The 20,718-nt window shown below is 27.5% G+C and overlaps 1 protein-coding gene across 2 annotated transcripts in view; it reads right to left on the bottom strand.

Moving 5' to 3' along the window:
• Nucleotides 1-20,718, bottom strand: part of LOC136979581 (calcitonin gene-related peptide type 1 receptor-like) — a 54,999-nt gene that overhangs the window by 31,861 nt on the left and 2,420 nt on the right. Inside the window, exon 1 of one of the 2 annotated variants that reach the window (XM_067275601.1) lies at nucleotides 5,396-5,514. The exons of the other annotated variant lie outside the window; for it this stretch is intronic. The gene's annotated coding sequence lies outside the window, so the exon portion shown is untranslated. Of the gene's footprint in view, nucleotides 1-5,395; nucleotides 5,515-20,718 lie in introns of those variants that run through there. 2 annotated transcript variants of the gene reach the window in all.

The following is a 20,718-nucleotide window of genomic DNA, read 5'->3' as shown; positions in this document are numbered from 1 at the left end:
AAGAGGCATGAAACAGATTAACTTAAGTGTATTAAATTTACTCGAGTTGATATGAAGTCCAATCTCCCGACGGCGGCCACCTCTAAATGGCTGTCAATTTTTTCGGAAATGCGTACAAAATAACTTCGAAATAACGATCGATGACATTTTTTCTCTTTAAAATGCATATAAACCTCTAAATAACGACAGATAAACTGATGTGGACAGACCTACAGAATGTGCAGTACCTCTAAGAATACGAAATTCAAACGTTTAAAAAATCTACAAATTTCAATTAAAAATCGCTTTCTCTCTTACAATATTGCTAATGTAGTCAAACTTCGATTTAACGCCACTCTTCTGTTAGTCTTTCAAACATGGCACTAAGTTGAGTGTTGCGGTACACGGAAGAACCACAACGAGAATTATAAACACACTAATGAGGTCTACAAACAAATTCGAGTAAGGGGAGTGAGAAAGTCACGTGATATGGCACTATGTCATTAACAATACAAAGTCGTACATTTAAATAACTCACAGAGACTGAAGTGCCCTGTATTTAATGTATCGAGAACGGCGTTATATCGAGGTTCCATTGTACTTACAGTCATATAAATATCTAAAGAACAACGGCTACAATTTAAATAATTGTTTACAGTTTCCAGATAAACACATTAATTTTCTAAGAGAAGAAAATAAATTATTAATAATGATGATTATTTATTTTCTTATAATAATAAATTAAATTATCGAAAGAAATTTAGTGGGATAATTTATAAATGACTGCATCATTATACTTAAATCTAAATAATAATTATTTTAAATCATTTAATTAATTATGTATAATTTTCTTTTAATTACAATTTTTCAAAATTAATAAATAAAAAATCTAAGTGAAATATTAAATAAATTTCTCTCAATAATTTACTTGACTTTACTTCTCCTCTGTTATATGTAACAGAAGGGAAGTATGGTGATCTGTCAAAAATATCACCCGAAGATTTGTTCATTTTTGGACTTGGGGGACCATAAAACGTCCACAAATACAAGAAATTTTGGGGTATTTCCCGTATGTATAGATGTTACTGCATATATATGAGGGGGCACGGTTTTGTTCCCCCACTTTAACGCTTAATAACTCCTGTGCCTTTTGTCAAAAATTTTTGAAATTTTGTACGGAGGTTTATGTGTTAGGAGGACCGACGCTATTAAATTTTGGAAGTTAAAAGTCAAATAAATGGAGAGATAAAGGGAGCCGTGTGTTGTATCACAAGTAAGGTACAATTTCTTTTATAAAACTCTATCCTCCAAAAATTAAACTTTCTGTTATTGTAATAATTAATACAGTAATATAAGAAGATTTTGCAATAAAATTTCGTAACAGATGACACTCAATTTTAACGTTTTTGCCGGGAAAGTAACATAACTTCTTTCGGCATTTTTTTACTTATTTTTATTACGCAAATAATCGTATTCAAATAAGAAATGTTTACGATAATTTAAACAATGTTAAAATTAATTTAATTTACATAAAAGTTAATTAAATTTAAAATTGAAAATAACATTTAAAAAATAATCATTTAATCATTTTTATTTCTTACGAAATAATCGAATCTAACAATTGTTGAAAGTGAAATTTTTATAATATTGTAAATTCAATTGTGTGGTAATAATTAAATTTAACAATTAAAAAATGCTTCACTTTCTAATTATTGAGCCTGATTATTACGTCACATTTATATAATTTTATAAGTTTTGATTGTGACGCAATAATTATGATGTATGTTTTGTACGCTTGATTATTACGTCACAATTAAGCATTCGTCATCTTTGGTTATTACATCACAATTAAGTGACGCATGCTTATAATATTTATAATATAAATATTTTTTCCATTACTTTAATAATACAGAAATTGAAACATTTTTTAAAAAATAAAATCGTGTAGTCTTTGTTTATGACGTAATAATTAATTGTAACAATTAAAAAATGAAAAATATTTTAAAAGTAATTTGAAATAGAAAATTTTTTATTATTACGTAATTATAATTATAATTTATGCACCGAAATCGAATATTTCTACGTTTATTATTTAAAAATTAAAGAATATTTTCGAATACTATTCAGTTATGACGTAACAATAAAGTCTATCAATATTGAAAGTGAAAATCGTAAAGCTTTTCTCTTACGTCACAATATGATTCAACAATGAATATCTGAAAGCTGTTATAAAAATTGAAATGGAGTAAATATTTATGACGTATTGATTACATAACAATATAAAAATATTTAAAAGTTGAAACTGAGCAATTTTTTTGATTATTTAAATTTAGAAAGTGATTTTTTTGCATAAATCGATTTATTTAGCAATAAATATAATTTTTTATTATGAGAATAGATGAAGAGGAAAGTTTATAATATTAAAAATAATTACTGTTTTAAATGCTCACGTAGTAATTACTGTATAAGAAATAAAAGATCGAAATAAAAATACATCGTTAACGTAATGTCTCGTAATTTACATTAATAAGATTAATTAAACATAAGCAACTTTGAAGTGAATGATCAAAAGATGTCATTCAAATAAATTGAAAAGAAAGACGTAGGCAGCAAATCCCAAAAGAGCAGAATATAATATTTTAATACAAGATAAATGTACTGACAGTTTTAAATGGTTGAAAAAAAGCAACAAAGAATTAATCAGAAACAACAGGAATCACTGTTTTATCAAGCTAACCTCTATATTGCGTGATCAAAAGTGCCGAAAGTAAAAATCCTCACGGACTTTTACGTACATTTTGCTGATGTTCTAACGTTATAGAATTGGTGAAAAATGCTGAACGAAGTCTTTTATTTTTTATGTAAGTCTTTGATGCCTTTTATTACTTTCTATAATTGTGAATATGTTTCCATTTTCTACAGCTGACATTCACGCAACGTATGGCATGTTTAGAATAAATTTATCTATTCTACTAAGCCGAGAATATTATTTTGTTGGAAAAATATCGTTTAATTCTAAGGAATTCCGTGTATTGCTACCGAAACCGAATTAAATTATTTATCAGGAGAAGTACAATTTTACTTGTGTTACGTGTTACTGTGCCATAAAAGTACGGTATTTAAATTTAATTTCGTATCCTTAAGTTAAAATAACGTTGATTAAAGTTACAAGAGTTAATTATATAAACTTATATAAACGTTATTAATTTATTCAGAACTTTATAAATATATGTAAATTACTTTATATAATCCAACAAATTTCCGTACAAAAGAATGTTATAAGAGTCATCACTCACAATATAAATACATTATAAAAAGAATTTTGAATGCCTGATCAAATATTCAGTAGTGTATACAGGAAATTTACATCAACGTTTTATAGATTGGGTCTATAGTAAAAATTTCTGAAAGAATTTCTGAAAGTTCAACACACAGACACACATATCCGTGCCATTAGAAAAAAACGTAGAAATGTCACTAAGTATAAAGATAACCAGAGATTTTAAAGGCAAAAGAGCGTAATTTATGGGGTCTGAGATGGGTGAGCAAATGGACGAAATGACAAGGGGTGCCATTTTGATAATACAACAATAAAATAAATCCCACACTATGGTAGAAATAACACTTTTCCGAAGAGCATTCGAAACATTAAAGCTTACTTACAAAGAAAATCTGGAAGTGGCACTCCGAAAACACATCAGCAGCTTTACACACCTTTACTGTTTTATACAAAGCGCAAAGAGCTGTACTCATTAAGTAACTTTCATATAAAATTAAGTACATAAATGAAACATATCGACCTCTTTGTGCAGGAAAGTGAAGTAGAAGAATTGACATTTTTCTCCCCTGTACAGAGAACAAATAGAGAATAAACGTTTCTTTAATACCAGGGAAAAGTCCAGCATCCAAAACAACATTATCTTATCTACTGTAAATAAATTATTTATGTAAAGTTAAAGTCGAGAAAGAAGGAGGGGGTTACCTTTAAAATAAAGTAATTTTTAAATAATTTAGTAGGCTTATATGTTTCTCACTCAACTCAATAAAGCGAAAAGTTTAAAAAAAAAAGTACACTACAGTAATCTTTAATACTCGTGTAATGCTAAAGATTCTTTATAGAAGCGGCTCACGTCCTGCAACGAAGGATTATTACTTTACAGTGTTGCTTGTTTCCTATTCAATATAAAAGGCATGCTTTAGTGTAATATTTGCAGTGTATAATCTATTAAACAAAACTAAAATAGTTTTATTTTATTTACACCCTTGTAAATCGAAGGAATCCCTGTAAAAACTGCTTGCAGAAATATCCTAAAAATTTGTATTAAAAATTAATATTTTTGGGCCTTCCATCGTAAAAATAAACTTTGTAAAGATATATTAAGTACAAGATTACACGACCTTCTATATAAAAGATTGTATGAAAGCTTAAATTTATGAATAAACTTAAAAAAGTAAAGTTTTTCCTAAATAAAATCTCCTTAAAAAATGCCAAAAAAATTCACATATAATCTACACAAAACTTGTATTTTTAAATTTAAAAAATAACAATACTTTAAACGTCATTAAACACGCAAATTACTACAATGAACATTAGCAGTTTTATGAAATATTAATTACTGTACTGATCACTTACAGGTGTATATTAACTGGTTTAGAACACTGGTTTCTTTTGTACTAACCATTCATCTAACTGCTAAACAGATGGTTTTCAGTAACATTTGCTGTATCGTAATGGCTTTCGCTCGTTTGTTTTCTCATCACGATTGCTTCTTCACGACTTTGGATGAAAAATTCAGACAGTAAGATACCAGCAATGTACTAGATATAAAGTATATATTATGGTAAATTATGCTGAATAATTCCATACACCACACTATAACAACCGCAACAGGGGCACAATTGGACAATTAAATGTTATATTGTTTGCTTTAAGTACGCGAGCAAACAATTTATAAGGTTATATTTTGTAGTTTTAACGTCGATAACGTTACTTTTAAGTGCATTTTTCTTAAATTACCGTTGCTAAGATATAAATACTTTTTCCATAGTTACAAATATTAAAGGAATTTTTTAATATTAGCAAACGTTATTTTACATAAATCCTTAAAAAACTAACAAAAAATTTGCAAAAAATGCTTGTTAAAATATCTCAAAATCCTTTATAATTACAGCGAAACCCGTCTAAAACGGAACCCGAATACAAAAAAAACCTGGCTAAACGGGAGCGATTTTCTACGTTGAAAACACCTGTCTAAAACGGAAATTTTTAATTATTTTCTAATTAATTTGCAATTTTTACAAAGTTGAAAGGTGTGGAGAGGGTCAAAAAGAACGCTTTTTAACTTATACTTTTATAAATTAACTTAACGAACGTTTAATTTAAGGCTTGCTTTTAATTAGAAGGAGAATTACTTACCTTTTTTTTCACTTTGCCTATTTGTCAAACAAGCAATTACACTGATTAACTTCAACACAACCGTTCTGTACCAGTGTAGCCAGTATACTGATGTAGACTACAATCTACAAGCTGCTATCGAATCTGTGTTACAACAAGCGCTTGCGCTCAACTGCTATCGACTTGTATTCACCCAACTTCTTTTAAAACCTATTAAATATCAATTCTTACGCTAAAAATAATATAAATATTCGTAATTTTCTATTATTTATACCCTGTTAATTAATATTATACTATTATTTACGTTATAACAAAACCCTGTCACGTGCGACTAGCCGGACTATTTGGCATTTTAAGTTGGCCTCATTTCTTGTAAATGGAAAAAAAGAAATGTTTATTTGTTGCCAAATTTTATTATTTATATAAAACGATATGCAATTTTTAATGGTGTTTTATATGTTGGGGAGTTGGTAAAGTTGCTGTGGCTTCTCCCCAGCTATTAAAAGCCCTAGACACATCGGTGTGTTTAGACCTGTGCTGGATTTCCCGTAGACACGTGAGGCACAGGCCTAGTTTCTTGGGTCTGGGGCCCGAATTTGGAAAAAATAAGGTAATTTTACCCGTTGAAATTGTAGCCTATGCCAAAATTTATAAATAATTAATAGCTATTTGTTTATAACGTTCTAAAATTATGTAGAGGGGACTACTATTTGCTGTAGAATATATATATATATTTCAGACATACAGAGCATCAAATTTTAACTAGTTTAGGCCTTAGACTTGAAAATTCTTCAGGAAAAATTTAATTATTTGATATTGATACTTAACTAATTGTATATACACGATTTTATAATCTTATTTACTGTTTATTAACTTGAATTAATTAATTAATTATTATTAAGAATAAAATTATACATTCGATTTACTTTTAGAAATTATATTTTTCACAGTAAATTAATAACATAAATTTAAATTGTTAATTAGTATTAATAGTATATTTAGTAACATTAAATTTATCGTTAATTAATAATAAATATATTATTAGTTTGATTAATTGTTAAATATATCAGCTGCAGATAAATTATTAAAATATTTCATTTATTTTTATCGTATTTATTTATATTTTATTTAAACATTTATATAACTGGAATATAATAAATTATAAAAATCAAATATATATTTATGAAGTATAAAAAATATACAAGTCGAACCTTCTATAACGGCCACCTCTAAACAGCAGTCATTTTTTATCTTTTTGTCGGTGGTCGTTCTTTACAGGTTTGACTGTATATATTGGCTAAAATTTTTAAAAATTGCAGACCTATAAATTCCAAATGGAGGCTGTCTGTGTGTCCTTCTTAATCTCGAGAACGGAGTTAGACAGATGAACGTCGTGAACATTTATGAAAAGCATAGTAGCAGGAGGTCCAAATTTACTATACAGGAACTTCCAGTTTGGACCGGGAGTCACGTCATTTCAATTCAAAAATTTTCTCGTGAACGGAGTTAGATTACCGGCATGACTCTATTGTTAACAGAAAAGTATGATGTACAGGGGCACGACACAACTAAAATTGAGAGCATTGTGACGAAAATTTGAAAGCAGACATTGTGACGATGTCAAAATAAACAATTGCTCTTTTAATATAAATTAAGTTTAACATTCCTTTTAGGAAATGTTACTTCTTCAGTTAGTAGCGTAACCAGAATTTAATATTAGGAAGGCTGAATTAAAACGTGCGTATGTGCATTTACCCCTGTACCACTGTGGATGTAACCACTAACACTGTAGCAATGTGGATTATGTCATAGCGTAACCGGGGCAGAACTCCCCGATTATGCTACTGATTTTTAATTGTTTAAAAGTAGCTGTTACTAGTGCAATTCCTATGTATAACATCAATTACAGTTTTATCTAGACAATGGTCAGTTAATAACACCTAAATGCTGCCATAATTCTCATAGAAACACCTAAATAAGACCCACATTGTTATAAAAACACCTGAATAGAGTGCCGATTTTCATATAACATATAAGTAGGACCTAATTTCCATATAACCATCTAAATAGGGCACAAATTTCTATAGAAAGTCATCTCGTAAGGCACATCGCCCATTTGTTGCATGGCCATATCCAATTTAATTCAACCAATTATTTCTATAAATGTCTGTTAGTATATCAGTTTATATAATAAGGAATACAATAATTTATATAAGGAATCTTTAAGGTTATTTCTACAATTAATAATGGAACAATTCATTTTATTCTAAGTTTCATCCAAAAAAAAGAAAAACTGTCTTTACTACGTCACCTCCTTCCAGAATCGCCGTTACTAATCCATTTCAACAAGTAATAACTGTTATTATTCTAGTTCCTTCAAGAAATAATTGTCCTATTGCGTCAGTTCATTCTAGAATCACCATTACTAATCCATTTCTGGTAGTTACAACTGCTGGATTTTCAGTTACTTCTAGTAATAAACGTACAAATGCCAATTCTTTCTGGGAATGACGGTTAAAGTATTACATTGAAAACAGTTCAAACAACTAGGAGTTTTACATTTATATTGCTGTTTACTGTTTGTTATAACATTTTAAATTTTCTTTTATCTATTTCTACTAAAAATAACATTTAATATTTACAGAATGCGGGAAAATATTTACATTTTGTGAATTATTAATGCTCAAAAAAATGCTAAGCAAATCTACTTTTTAATGAAAAGTAAACATGGAAAAAACATACAAATATATATGTATATTATATAATTATGCGATTTTATTAGTTAATAAAGCAAAATATTGAAATAAAATACAATATTTTATAAGTATTTAACTATAACGTAGTTAGAAAGCTAGGCTGAAAGTTTTGTCACAATGCTCTCAATTTTAAAAGTGTCTTGCCTCTGTAAATCGTACATTTCCTGATAACAAGGAAGTTATGCGGTTGTCTATATAACACCATTCAGGGGAAAAGTTTTCATTAAAAAAACGAAACTTCTGCTATAAACAGGAAGAGGATATATAGTTAATCGGGACCCACTTTTCCAAAGCTTTCTACATCTTCTTAATGTACATCTATGAAACCATGTTCTCGAGATTGAATGACAGACAGCTAAACAGATGGACACCAGTGGAAATTTGTCTTCTGTTTTCAAAAATTGCAGCCCAAAAATGCAAAATGACTTTTATATTTAGCATGTTTTCATGCATTATAATACTGTAAGGAGATAAATTTAGTTGAAGAGAACGTGGCATTTTTTACACTAAATTTTAAAGTTGTATTGAGCAGAAATAAAAATACATTTATTGTGTTATATAAGCAAGCATGGGTTCTGAAATATTCAAAATATTCGTCTTATACATCTTATTTTATACAGCGGCAAAGAAAACTTTAAAAGAATATAGAATATTTTCCCCTCTCACAGAGTGTACAACAAGAAAGGAATTGCGATGAGTAGAATATATAAGAAATAATGTATATACTGTAATAATAAACTTTATTTTTCACAATATATATTATTTATTTCCTAATGGAAAACGTAGCTTTCAACATACACAAATAACCTTTCAATCAAAAATTCAGCAACGAGTTGAGTAACTTTTCCGGCAAAAGTTTTAAAACTGTATGTAATGCCATCTGTTATAAGGTTTTGTTAAAAAAACAACTTTTTATATTATTATTATAAACTGACAGAAAGGTTAATTCTGAGGGTAGATATGACAATTATAAAAAAAAAATTTTAAATGCTAATAATGAGTAAAAATCTTCATTAAGTTTGACCCAACTCCAGATATAACACACGATTTTTTCTATCTCCTCATCCACTTGACCTTTAACCTTAAAAATTTAGTAGTGTTAATTTCCCTAATAAACAAACCTCCCTGCTAAATTTCAGAAATTTTGGACAAAAGGTACGGCAGTTATTATGCTTTAAATTGCGTAGACAAAACAGTGCCCCCCAAACACGCAGTAGCATCCATACATACAGAAACCCCACAATAATTTTTCATTTCTGCACATTTCGAGGTCCCCTGGGTCTAAAAATGTAAAAACCTTGAGTAAGGGGGTCATTTTTTGACTGATCGCCGTACTTTTCATTCTGTTACGTATAACACACGATAAAATAACGAATAAAAAGTAACCGTTTAAAAATTAATTGAAACTTAATGTGAGTTATTTATATAGAAATGAAAAATAACTATATTTTTCCATAAAAATTTATATATTGCATGTAAGTGTGTGTTATAAATTTTTTACTATTGATTTATTTTTTACTCATATGAAATTTTTTCGTGCTGAAAACTTTATTTTAGTCTTTTCGTCCGGAATAAAATTGATGCTCAGAAACCCAAAAAATATAAATGGAAAAAATGTTATAAAAACATTTAGAAGTCATCTATGGTCGAGAAAATATTGAAAAGTATCTGAAAACAATATAAATATATACCTTAAATATTATATAAGTTATAGAATTTCATTTTTCCTCCCCTTTCCCTCTTTCCAAGCTTCCTGACAGCGTAGAAGTCAAGGATTTTTTCATGGAAAAATTAAATTATATTAGAATATTATGCATAATTTATGTTCTTAAGTGTAAGCACTTGTATTTCTTTATATTTTATATAATTTTATTGTATTTTTATATGTAGAAGGACGTTTTTATGTCGCGTACTGTTAGCAGACGTTACGAAATTAAGTAAATCAGATAAACCTTAAATTAAATTTAATAATATATATACAGTAAAACCGGTCCAAAACAGAACCTTAATAAGACGGAAACTTGCCAAACCGGAAATATATGGTACGTACGAGTCCGGTTTATACATGTTTCACTGTACTTGATTTTATATACAAGTTATGGATCTTATTAAATAACTCTGCCATTATTTATTCTTCTATATTTTATTTTGTACTTTATTTTTTATTACTTATTTATTTATATTGTACTATTTTATATTTTTATTTGTTATTTTGTATTATATTGTTTTTAATTATTATTTTTGTATACCGTGAATTCAAGAGAAAGGTCATTTTCGTCTTCTGTATCTTCCTTAAAAATGAAGATGGAGATGAAGGTTTGAATAAGGTAAAGATGAAGACGTGAGGTAGGTTTGAATAAAACTGTATAATATTTATAGAAATTAATATAAATACATTTATAAATTAATTCGTGCTAAAATAATTCAATTTTACAAGAAAGTGTGTTAGATTACTCCTTTCTATATATATTTATTATATAAAAAATATATTTTAAAATGATTTAAAATGAAAAATTACATATTTTTATATATAATATTTTGTTACAGAATCTTAAAAAATATGAAATTTATACGATATAATCCTACAAAAATATATATATTTTACAACAGAATTTAATCCTGGATATCGCGAATGAAACTTGTAAAAAACCCAGTTAAAATATTATTTATTAAGACGGAAAAAAAACGAAAATTTCACGATATAAATTTTGTAAAATGTATAAAAAGAAGAAGAAGAAGAAGCCATTGTAATTTCTTTTTGAAATTTTTCTGTTATTCTCTTTCTTAGAATCAACAAAACATAAAAAACAAGTATAATTAACAAGGTTGAAAGAGAGTTAGAGAAGAGGGAATTTCTTTGCACAATAATATAGCTTGATTACATATAATTGCTCTCATAATCATGCAAATTGAAGAAAATTAAACATTTAAAAGAAATAAAAATTGATGGAAGAAAATCCCCTTTAATACAAAGTTCCTAAATATTTTATTTACAGTGCAGTAATTAAGTTCTGTCTATACTGGGATAAAATTTCCTTTATAAATTTATAATGATACGAACCTTTAGAAAAATAAACTATAAATATTTCTGTAAGAAAAATAATAAATATTTATAACATTCAAGCATTGTATAAATATAAAAATCATAATATTTACTTCACTTCTCAATGTTTTATTGGCATCTATACCTGTGAGTAATGCCTGTGTCTCTCCATCCTGTCTCCTCTTCCGCCTCTCAATATACAAAGACGAGAAGGTGTCGAAGATTCTTTATTGTTTAATCTCCATCTTAAATCTTGATTTATCAAAGAAAATTTATATATTTGCAACTAAAAATAAGAGAGAAAAATCAGGGAGAGAAAAAAAGAGTTGTAAAAATTTACATTTTTTCCTCTTTAGCTAATTTTATTATTATGCAGATACAAAAGCAATAGAATAATTAAGTTTTGCTGAGGAATTTTATGTACTTTTTACATTTTAAAATTTATTCGTTGATTCTTTGTTTAATCATGTTTTATTCTAAATAAGTTTTATTATCTACTTAACTTTAGTTACTTATGCAAATTGAGCTAAGTTTCTTAATAAGATTTGGCCCAGGAAACGTTTTCTCTTCGAAGAAAATCGTTACCTTTACTGTAATACAGTAAAAACCTGTTTACGACGGAACCGGATATTTTCGATTTTCGCAGGTTTCCGCTTTATAGAAGTTTATGCTTCAGCTTTTTAAATGCTCGATACTGTTTTACGCTAAAAGATTGAAAGACACGTTTATAGTGCATATATCTATGTATAAACTTAATACCCCCATCAAATATACTTTAATTATAACTTACCAGCTTCTACGCCAAAAATTCCGCTTTACACAGGTTCTATTACGCATTCTATATATAAAAATGTCTTCCGTTTTCGCATTAGACAGGTTTCTATCTTGTAGTATAATTTTATATTTAACATCTTCCGTTCCGAGTCAGCCTTCCGTTTTGTAGAGGGTCCGTTCTAGACAGGTTTTGCTATAGAATAATATTAATTCAGATGGCGTTTCTTGACAGTTGTTTATATTTTATACGGTTTATTTCTGGTATAAGATTATTTTTTATTATACCAGAGAGAGAGATTTTTAAGAGATTTATAGTAACATCTACTTTAAAACTTTTATACGTAACTTACAGTAAAATATATTCTTTGATACTTACACCTTCAAAACAGATGTAGATCAATATTACCAATCATTAAAATTTAATTTTAGATTATTATAAATATCCGTATCCGTAATTATTAAGCTTAAATACCTCCAGTAAGATTTTAATCATCTGAACCAGTATACAGTAACCTACTGTATGTATATATAAATATATATATATATATATTAACACATGATTGAAATTGATCACATTCGTTCAAGCTATATACACGTTTAATTCGGAGGAATTGATAGTTTAATCATATGATTACTAGTATATAATTTAAATGATCATCAAAGCAATTAGATTTATAACTAATAATATATAATATAAAATTAAATGTGGCTAAAGTGACATTTTAGTATTTTAATCAATTTTATAGTTCATAAGTGAAGATAGAACTTGTATGATTTCAACTGGATACGCCCTTGTGTGTCTGCAAGATGATGTTCGATCTTGCAGACACACCGAACAAACTCCACGAAATGATTTTTCATACATAAAAAACATTAAGTCTTCAAGTTTTTAATACTTGAAAAGTCTATTGTTTTGCTCATCAAATATTTTTTATATTAATTTTTTAAATTTCTGATTAAAAACTGAATTGCTCTCCTGTATACACACACGTCTAATTTTTAATTAAATGGTGGAATTTTTTAGGTGTTTTCTCTTATGAATTATAGATAAAGTATCGTGTATTTTATATAAGAAAAATATATTTCTAACACTTCTTAGCTTACATACAGGTTATTTAGTACGCTTGTTACATTCCACACGCTAAAAGATATAATTTCCGTTAAGAGATCTGTAAAGAAAATCTTGAAGTTTTCGTCGTGGTTGGATGTTATTTCCTTCATCTCTATACTATCTTTCTTCGCGTGTAACTCATTTCCGGCTATAGGATTGGTTTTGTAGCTGAAACTGCGTCACATTGATAGATTTGTTTACTTTTATGAGAAATAGTGACATAATATTTGCAAAATAGACACGGATTTTAACTTAAAACTTCTAACTTTAACACCTTCTAATTTAAAAAACTTTCGCCCCTTCCATCTTAGAAATTCGAACTTTAACCTCCTAATTTTAAAACGTTTGCAGATTTAATTTACATTTTATTGTACATTTTACATTAGTTAAAACAAATAATAATAATAATAAATTTTATAATTTTAACTTTGGAATAAAGAAAATCAACAAAAATAGAGGTAAAAAATTCTTTTATATATATTAAAATTTTAAAACTTACATAAAAGCAAAATAATCTGGAAAAATTTATAAACGGATCAAAAGTAAAAATCTCTCCGAAAATTTCATTAAAATAAGAATTAAAAGGATTTAATTCGGGAAGAATTAAAAAGGAAAGTATTATATGTATATTTTTTTATTATTTTTTTTATTTTAAAAAGTTTTTCCAAAAGAATTATTATGATCTTTTCATTCCTTTCTTTGAAGAATTCTTATCAAATCTTGCATGGTTGCTTCAATTTTTATTTTATTTTTATTTTTAATTTTCGAATAGTTTCCAAAGAGAAAAGAAAATAATTATTTAACGTGATGACAAAAGCAGAGTAGGCAAAATTATAACAATTATGAATGAAATGAATAATCTTTCCTGTCATGTATAATTGGTGTAGCTGACGTTTAAAATATATATTAATAATAACGATCGTTCAAAGACTTAACAATCGTATTTCGAAAAAAAAAATTAAAATGACATCAATTATAATAACTTTTCATTTAAAAAATATATTTAAAACTTTCCAAAAGTGCTTCAAAATTTTAAATTTTATTTTATTTAATAACATTATTATTAATTTCTGTTTATACATTGAAATAATACAGAATTGTACCAGTTTTGGTACCTTTAATATAATTAATTACAAAATAACTGAGTAATTGATTTTTTACAATTTGTTAATTAATTTTTGGACCACCCTTTATTTAAATAATTAATTATTTTTTTAATTCTATTTAAAGATATAAACCTTTAAAAAAAATAAGTATTGGTGGTATTTATATATTTATCGGCTCTATTAAAGAATATTTTAAGGTGGTTCTTATCTTAAATATTGAAGAAAATAGAGAAAATACAATTTAAATGAATAAACTCTTAAATAAATCAGCTAGATTTCACTTATGCAAATTTTATCTGTTGTGTTAAATCGACCTTCTCTAACCTTCAGCGAATTAAACGATCAATCATGATTTTTGTAAAGGCGATCATCAGAGAAACTGTGATTTCTAGAAATATTTATCACTGCTTTTATCTCAAAACTTTCCTTTTATATCATTTTCTCTTATAATGAAATCATTTTATGACGAATCGAAAAATGATTTTTGTTAGAAAAATGAAAATTAAAAGTAGATCAATCATTCGTTTACAAAGAATAATTAAATTTGTTTCTTATATTTAATGTATAAGCTTGATAGACGAGGTAAGTAGGTATAAAGGTAGGTATGTAGCAGGTAGGTGGATAAGAAAGGTGATAAATAAATACGTAAGAAAGATATAAAGTAGGTAGGCAAATAAATAAATAAGAAAGATATAAAGTAGGTAGGTAAATAAATAGGTAAGAAAGATATAAAGTAGGTAGGTAAATAAATAGGTAAGAAAGATATAAAGTAGGTAGGTAAACAGGTTGGTGAATAAGAAAGGTTTAAAGCTAGATAGGTAAAAGTAGGTGGGTAAGAAAGATACAAAGGTAGGTATGTAGCAGGTAGGTGGATAAGGTATAAAGTAGGTAGTTAAGGAGCCAGTTATGGTAAGAAAGCGTAAATGTAAGTAGGTACAATGTGTAGGTAAGGTGATAGATATAATAGGTGGTAGGTTTAAAATGATGTACACTTCTTGTTAATTAGTACGCATGTTTATGCGTTCGGCCTTCTCATAATTTAAACAAATTGCTTAAAAAGGGCAGAGAAATAATACGTCAGAGAAATTCACTGCCTATTATTGACGTCACTTTGACGTGTGAGTATGAGTTAGGAAAAGTAAAGAAGGTCGTAAAACTGTAGTATTACTTTATTCTTTCCTTATAAATCATTTCTGCAATAGAAGACTGTATACACCACTAAAATATTATTAATCTTCTTCTAGCAATTCTAACTGAAAGACTTGGATAAGTTTGCAAACTTTTCTAAAAATTATAATAAATATATATATATATATATATATATATATTTCAATATTTTATTTCCTCTCAAAAAAAAAAAAAAAAAAGATTTTGCTTACTTTCTATAATTTCTTACATTTCGAGATTATTTCATATTCTTTCAACATTTTATATATATTTTCATTCATTTATTTAATGTTTATTGTCTTGTAGATTGTATGATAGTGAAAGTAATCGGTAATTTTAATCCCCTAGAAAGCTTACAACACATGATATGTGTACGAAATTTGATCGTGATTTGCATTTATGTAGCAGATATTCTTACTTTTATATACGTAATAACTTAACGTATGAAAAATCAAGCAACGAGTTGCTTAACTTTTTCGGCAACAAAGTTAAAATTGTGTGTTGCGCCATCTGTTACAAATTTTATTTTTTTAAATGTTTTTATTTTTACTAATTATTATAAAATAACAAAAAGCTTAAATTTTAAGGTAGAGATGAGTTTTATAAACAAAATAATATTTTAAACGCTAATGAGCAATCATTTAATCGTGAAATCGTCACAATGCCGTCAATTTTAGTAGTGTCTTGCCCTATACATCATACTTTTTCTGTTAACTATAGAGTCATGCCTGTCTGTGTTTAGTCGAAAATTTTGAATTAAAATAACGTGACTTCTGTTCCAAACCGGAAATTCATATACAGCTAATCATGCCCCTAACCTTTTCACCCCTAGTATCGACATTCATCTATTAAACCCCATTATTGATATTAAGAAAGGACAAACAAACAGAAAGAAGAACACCAATATGTCTACAGGTTTTGAAAATTACAGCCTAATAACAAGTGTTCATTTGACATCCTCTATTTCTTTACCTTTTCGACCTTTAACCACCAAAATTTAATAGAATCAATGCCCCTAATACACAAATCTCCCTGCAAAATTTTAGAAATTCTGACAAAAGACACAGGCTTTATTAAGCTTCAAAGAGGGTGAACAAAATCGCGCGCCCCCATACATACTAACATAAACACAGCAAAAATCCCCAGCGTTTTTGCATTTCTGGACGTTTTAAGGTGCTCTGAATCCAAAAATTTTTAAATCCAAGGCGTGATTTTTTAACTGATCGCTATACTTTCTCTCTGTTATATGTAACAGACGGGAAAGTAAGATAATATAAGCATGCAACTGGTATTTACCAACCAGTAGATCGCGAGCTACGTCACTAGTTGTTATTATTATTATTATTATTATTATTTTCATAAGAGAAACTTGAATACTTCACACGACACTTTAAGCTAAGGGTGAAAGACCGAAAAGTCTATTTATAGCAGAGTATAATATTTTATTACGATGACAGATATATTAAAATTCAGAATTTTGAGAAAGTAATGGCTTAATTAATTCAAATTTTGAAGAATTTTTATCTTGTTTTAAACAATTATAAATTTAAATAGAAGCTTCTTGTAAATTTTGCCATTGCTAATGGTTTTCTTACTTGTAGGAACGATTTAAAAGATTTACACTTAAAATACCTGAAAAACCTCGATATAGCGCCAGGATTTTTCGTCTTCCAAACTATCACTAAATTCGAATGTGGCACTAAACCGAGAAACTTTAAACAATAAGAATTATATAAGACAATGAGGTTTAAATACAAATTTGAAGTTTAAGAATGAAAGGATTAAACATTCTCTGTTTCGTATTCTCTAGCGCTATATGAGGGTGGCGTTATAATGGGAAGCGATATATCGAGGTTTGCCTGTATTTTACTTTTACTTATATATATTAATGTTTTAAAGGGTTTAGAATATAAATTTTAAATCATTCATAAAATATCTTTATTGTAAATTGATTCGTTATAATTAGTAACTGATGAAGCGACTGCCAACAAAATTTGGAATTAAAGGGAGAAAAAAGTGGGCAATGTTTTTAACATTTTAGTTGTAAAATTGTTATAGTTACATGCTATAAAATCAGATAAATCCATTGAAAATGAAAACTAAAAGTTAATTTAATGGATCCACAAGCAAATTTCTGGAGGCAATTTTTAATTCGTGTAATAAAACTGTTTTATCGCTTTAATGATTACTTAAAATAAAGTATGCAACCTTTAAAGAAGATAAAAATGGAATAAAATCAAATGATAATGATTAAAAATATAAAAAATATAAGCAATGGATGCTTCTAAGTGGCGAGCAACTAAGTGTACCATTGGTTTTGTTACTTAACTTGGATTATCCGTGTTTTCTGTGCACACAGGTGCACTAATTAGCCCGAATAATCGGAAATTAGTAAGCAAACCAATGGTATATTTCGTTTCATATGAAACGAAGTATACTGTTGGTTTGCTTACATAGCTGTTTACCACTTAGAAGAAACCGTAATTTTAAAATGATAAAGATTATGTTTGTAAAACAGAATAAAAATACCCAGGATAAAAATACCCTCCTGTCGCCACCTCCTGGATTCATTTGGATTATTCGCAGCAAAAAATATATATATTTTTAATATAAAAATGTAATAATTGTCATAAATTACCGTGTAGATATTGCATTGGTTCATTGGTTTTTATGTTTAAAGAGCTAAATCAAACACAAACATGGGAATTTCTATCGTAAAATGTAACCCATAAAAAATGAGAGTATAAATTTCTTGTAAATTGAATAATTTTTTTATGCATCGCAGCAATTTTTTTCCGCTTCGACATGATCATTAATGCTGTAATTTTCCTTGAAAAAACCCTTTCTTCTTTTAATTATCGCTAGGTTGCGTGCTTGAAGGTAATTACGAACAACTCTACCATCACGCCATCTCGCGGCGAGTATTGAAAACTGAAAGAAAAACACAAGGAGACAAAAAAGGTAATAATAGTCAAGTAATTTGAGGTTTTCTAAATGTGATAAGACGTAATTTAAAATTAATATTCTAATTATAATTTTGTCTTATCTTTTAACACTTTAATCATTATCAATTAAACATTCTTTAAACTTTACAGCGTGTTTCTATAAATAAATTTACAGAGGAATAGCCTTAACTACATAAAAGTCGTTTTATATAATTAACGAAAATTTCGTGTTATAAATCTCTTCTTAATATATTTATTTACCTTGCCTTAATATCTAAAATTATCGCATGAGAGATAATTTTGAGAAATTTTAAAATTACTGTTAATTAACCAAAGTTAATTATGATCGAGAGTGATAAATATATGTATTTATAATGTATATATTGATCATTATAACGTGACAGCTTTACAGCTTTACTTAAAAATAAAATTTATAAATTATTAAATTGATTTAATCATTTTCTTAAATGTATAAAGATAAAATTTAATAAGAAAATGATTAAAATTAAGTTTTAAATTTAGTAAAAATCAGTGTTAGAGCAATGGGGCATTTACAATAAATTTAAAATTAGAATAATTCCAGTTTGGATCTCCTTATTTAAGTTTGTTAATGCTAAAAATATCATTCAAGACAACATTTTTCTTGAATTTAAACATAAAAATCTCATACTAGTTCAAGGTTTATGCCTATATTATACGTTTTATTCCCTGTAGATGCGTAATACTTTGAAAGATGCAGAAAATCTTAGCTAATTACCCAATATAATTTATCTTCTTATCGATTATCCAAACGTTCTAGAGATTCTAAGAAGTAGAAAAATATTCTTATCTAAATAACAAAGACACTCTTAAACAATTAAAACTTCATTTCTTATCATTAAAAGAACAATTAAAAGAAATTAAAAATTCTAGATTTTCTTACACTTCAACACTGTTAATTATTTTCTAAAAACATGTTTTACATTAATCAATCATATTTTTAGTATATCGATCACCCCCTACATAAATCACCTTCGTGTACACCGACAACCCCATTAGGTTTGGGGGGTAGATAATTAATTATGATAATATTCGATCTCTTATTATAATGTAAAAAGAGGGAAGGATATTAATAAAATATAAATGAAAATTTTCTTTTTTAAAAATATACAGAATATTACGAGAAATTCTCAGGAGATACTTTGTGTATTTTGGCAGTTTTCCCATTTCTTAAAATGCTGATTGAATATTTTGACACCTGCTGGCAGCTTTTGCCCGTTGTATGATAGATAACGGCCATCTCCTGTGACGTCACCATTCGAAAATAGTCTTTAGATGGATATTGAAATAATACAATAATTTTTTCAACGTAATTTAATGCCAGTTTCTTATAATTTCCGAATTTTTTAATAATAAAAACCTGGTATTACTGGAAATAATATACAGTAAAATCTGCGTAAAGCGGAACCTGGCTAAAACGGAAACATCCCTTTTCTTACAGGGAAGGACTATTATGGGAAACAGGCTTCTGTTTAGGTGTTACTAAACTGAAGAAAACCAGGAAAACTCCACGTTAATGAGGCAAGAACCCACTAGTGTTTAGTGGTTTTATCCACTCAGCCACTGGTGGACTTCAGTACTTAAATCACGAGATATGTAGCTACGGTTTTAGGTTATGCAAGACTTATTTATATTATAATTACCGTATTTTACGGACTATAAGACGCTACAGACTATAAGACGCACTTTAATTTTTAAGCATTTTTAAGCATTTTTTTTAAATAAAAAAATACCTATAAGATGCTACGGATATAAGACGCACCTGAATTTTGGAGGCAATTTTTCGAAGAAAAAAATGCGTCTTATAGTCCGTAAAATACGGTATGTAATTTTATATAATATGAAGCCCTATATTTGATATTGTACACGTTTAAGATCTTGAGTATTGGACAAGACCAAGCATTCAGCCTATCTGCCATTCTTAAAAACCTAAGTAACCTATGACTAAAACTGCTACTAGACATAGGTCCTGATAATAAAACATTAAAGATATAAATCAACGTTGTTGAAAACAACATGATATATTATTAAAAGGAGAAATGTTACGATTGAAAATATTTTGAAAAATTAATTCGTTGAAAAACACTAATGCAAATGGTACGATTTTTATAATTTCGACCACCCAAAAATAGATTTTTCATTTAAAAATTAAGCTTTGTTTGCAAAATTTTTCAACTATGTAACGAGAAAATAAATAATATATTTATATGAAGTATTTGAAATTAATGTTGATAAGGTTTTTCTGATTAATAATAAAGATTTTAATAGTGTTTTTATGGATAAAAATCATATTTTATCACTCGAGAGTTGTGTCCAAATTGTTTTACAACGTTTCGTTTTAATAAAATAATAATAATAATAACCAGCAATTAATTACTGTTACATCTACACAATGCTCTCAAT

This window comes from Centruroides vittatus, unplaced genomic scaffold (genome assembly GCF_030686945.1).
Source record: "Centruroides vittatus isolate TY-2023 unplaced genomic scaffold, ASM3068694v2 contig_628, whole genome shotgun sequence".
NCBI classification, from domain to species: Eukaryota; Metazoa; Arthropoda; class Arachnida; order Scorpiones; family Buthidae; genus Centruroides; species Centruroides vittatus.
The sequence above is the reverse complement of the archived record's forward strand: the minus strand, read 5'-3'. Positions and strand labels throughout refer to the sequence as shown.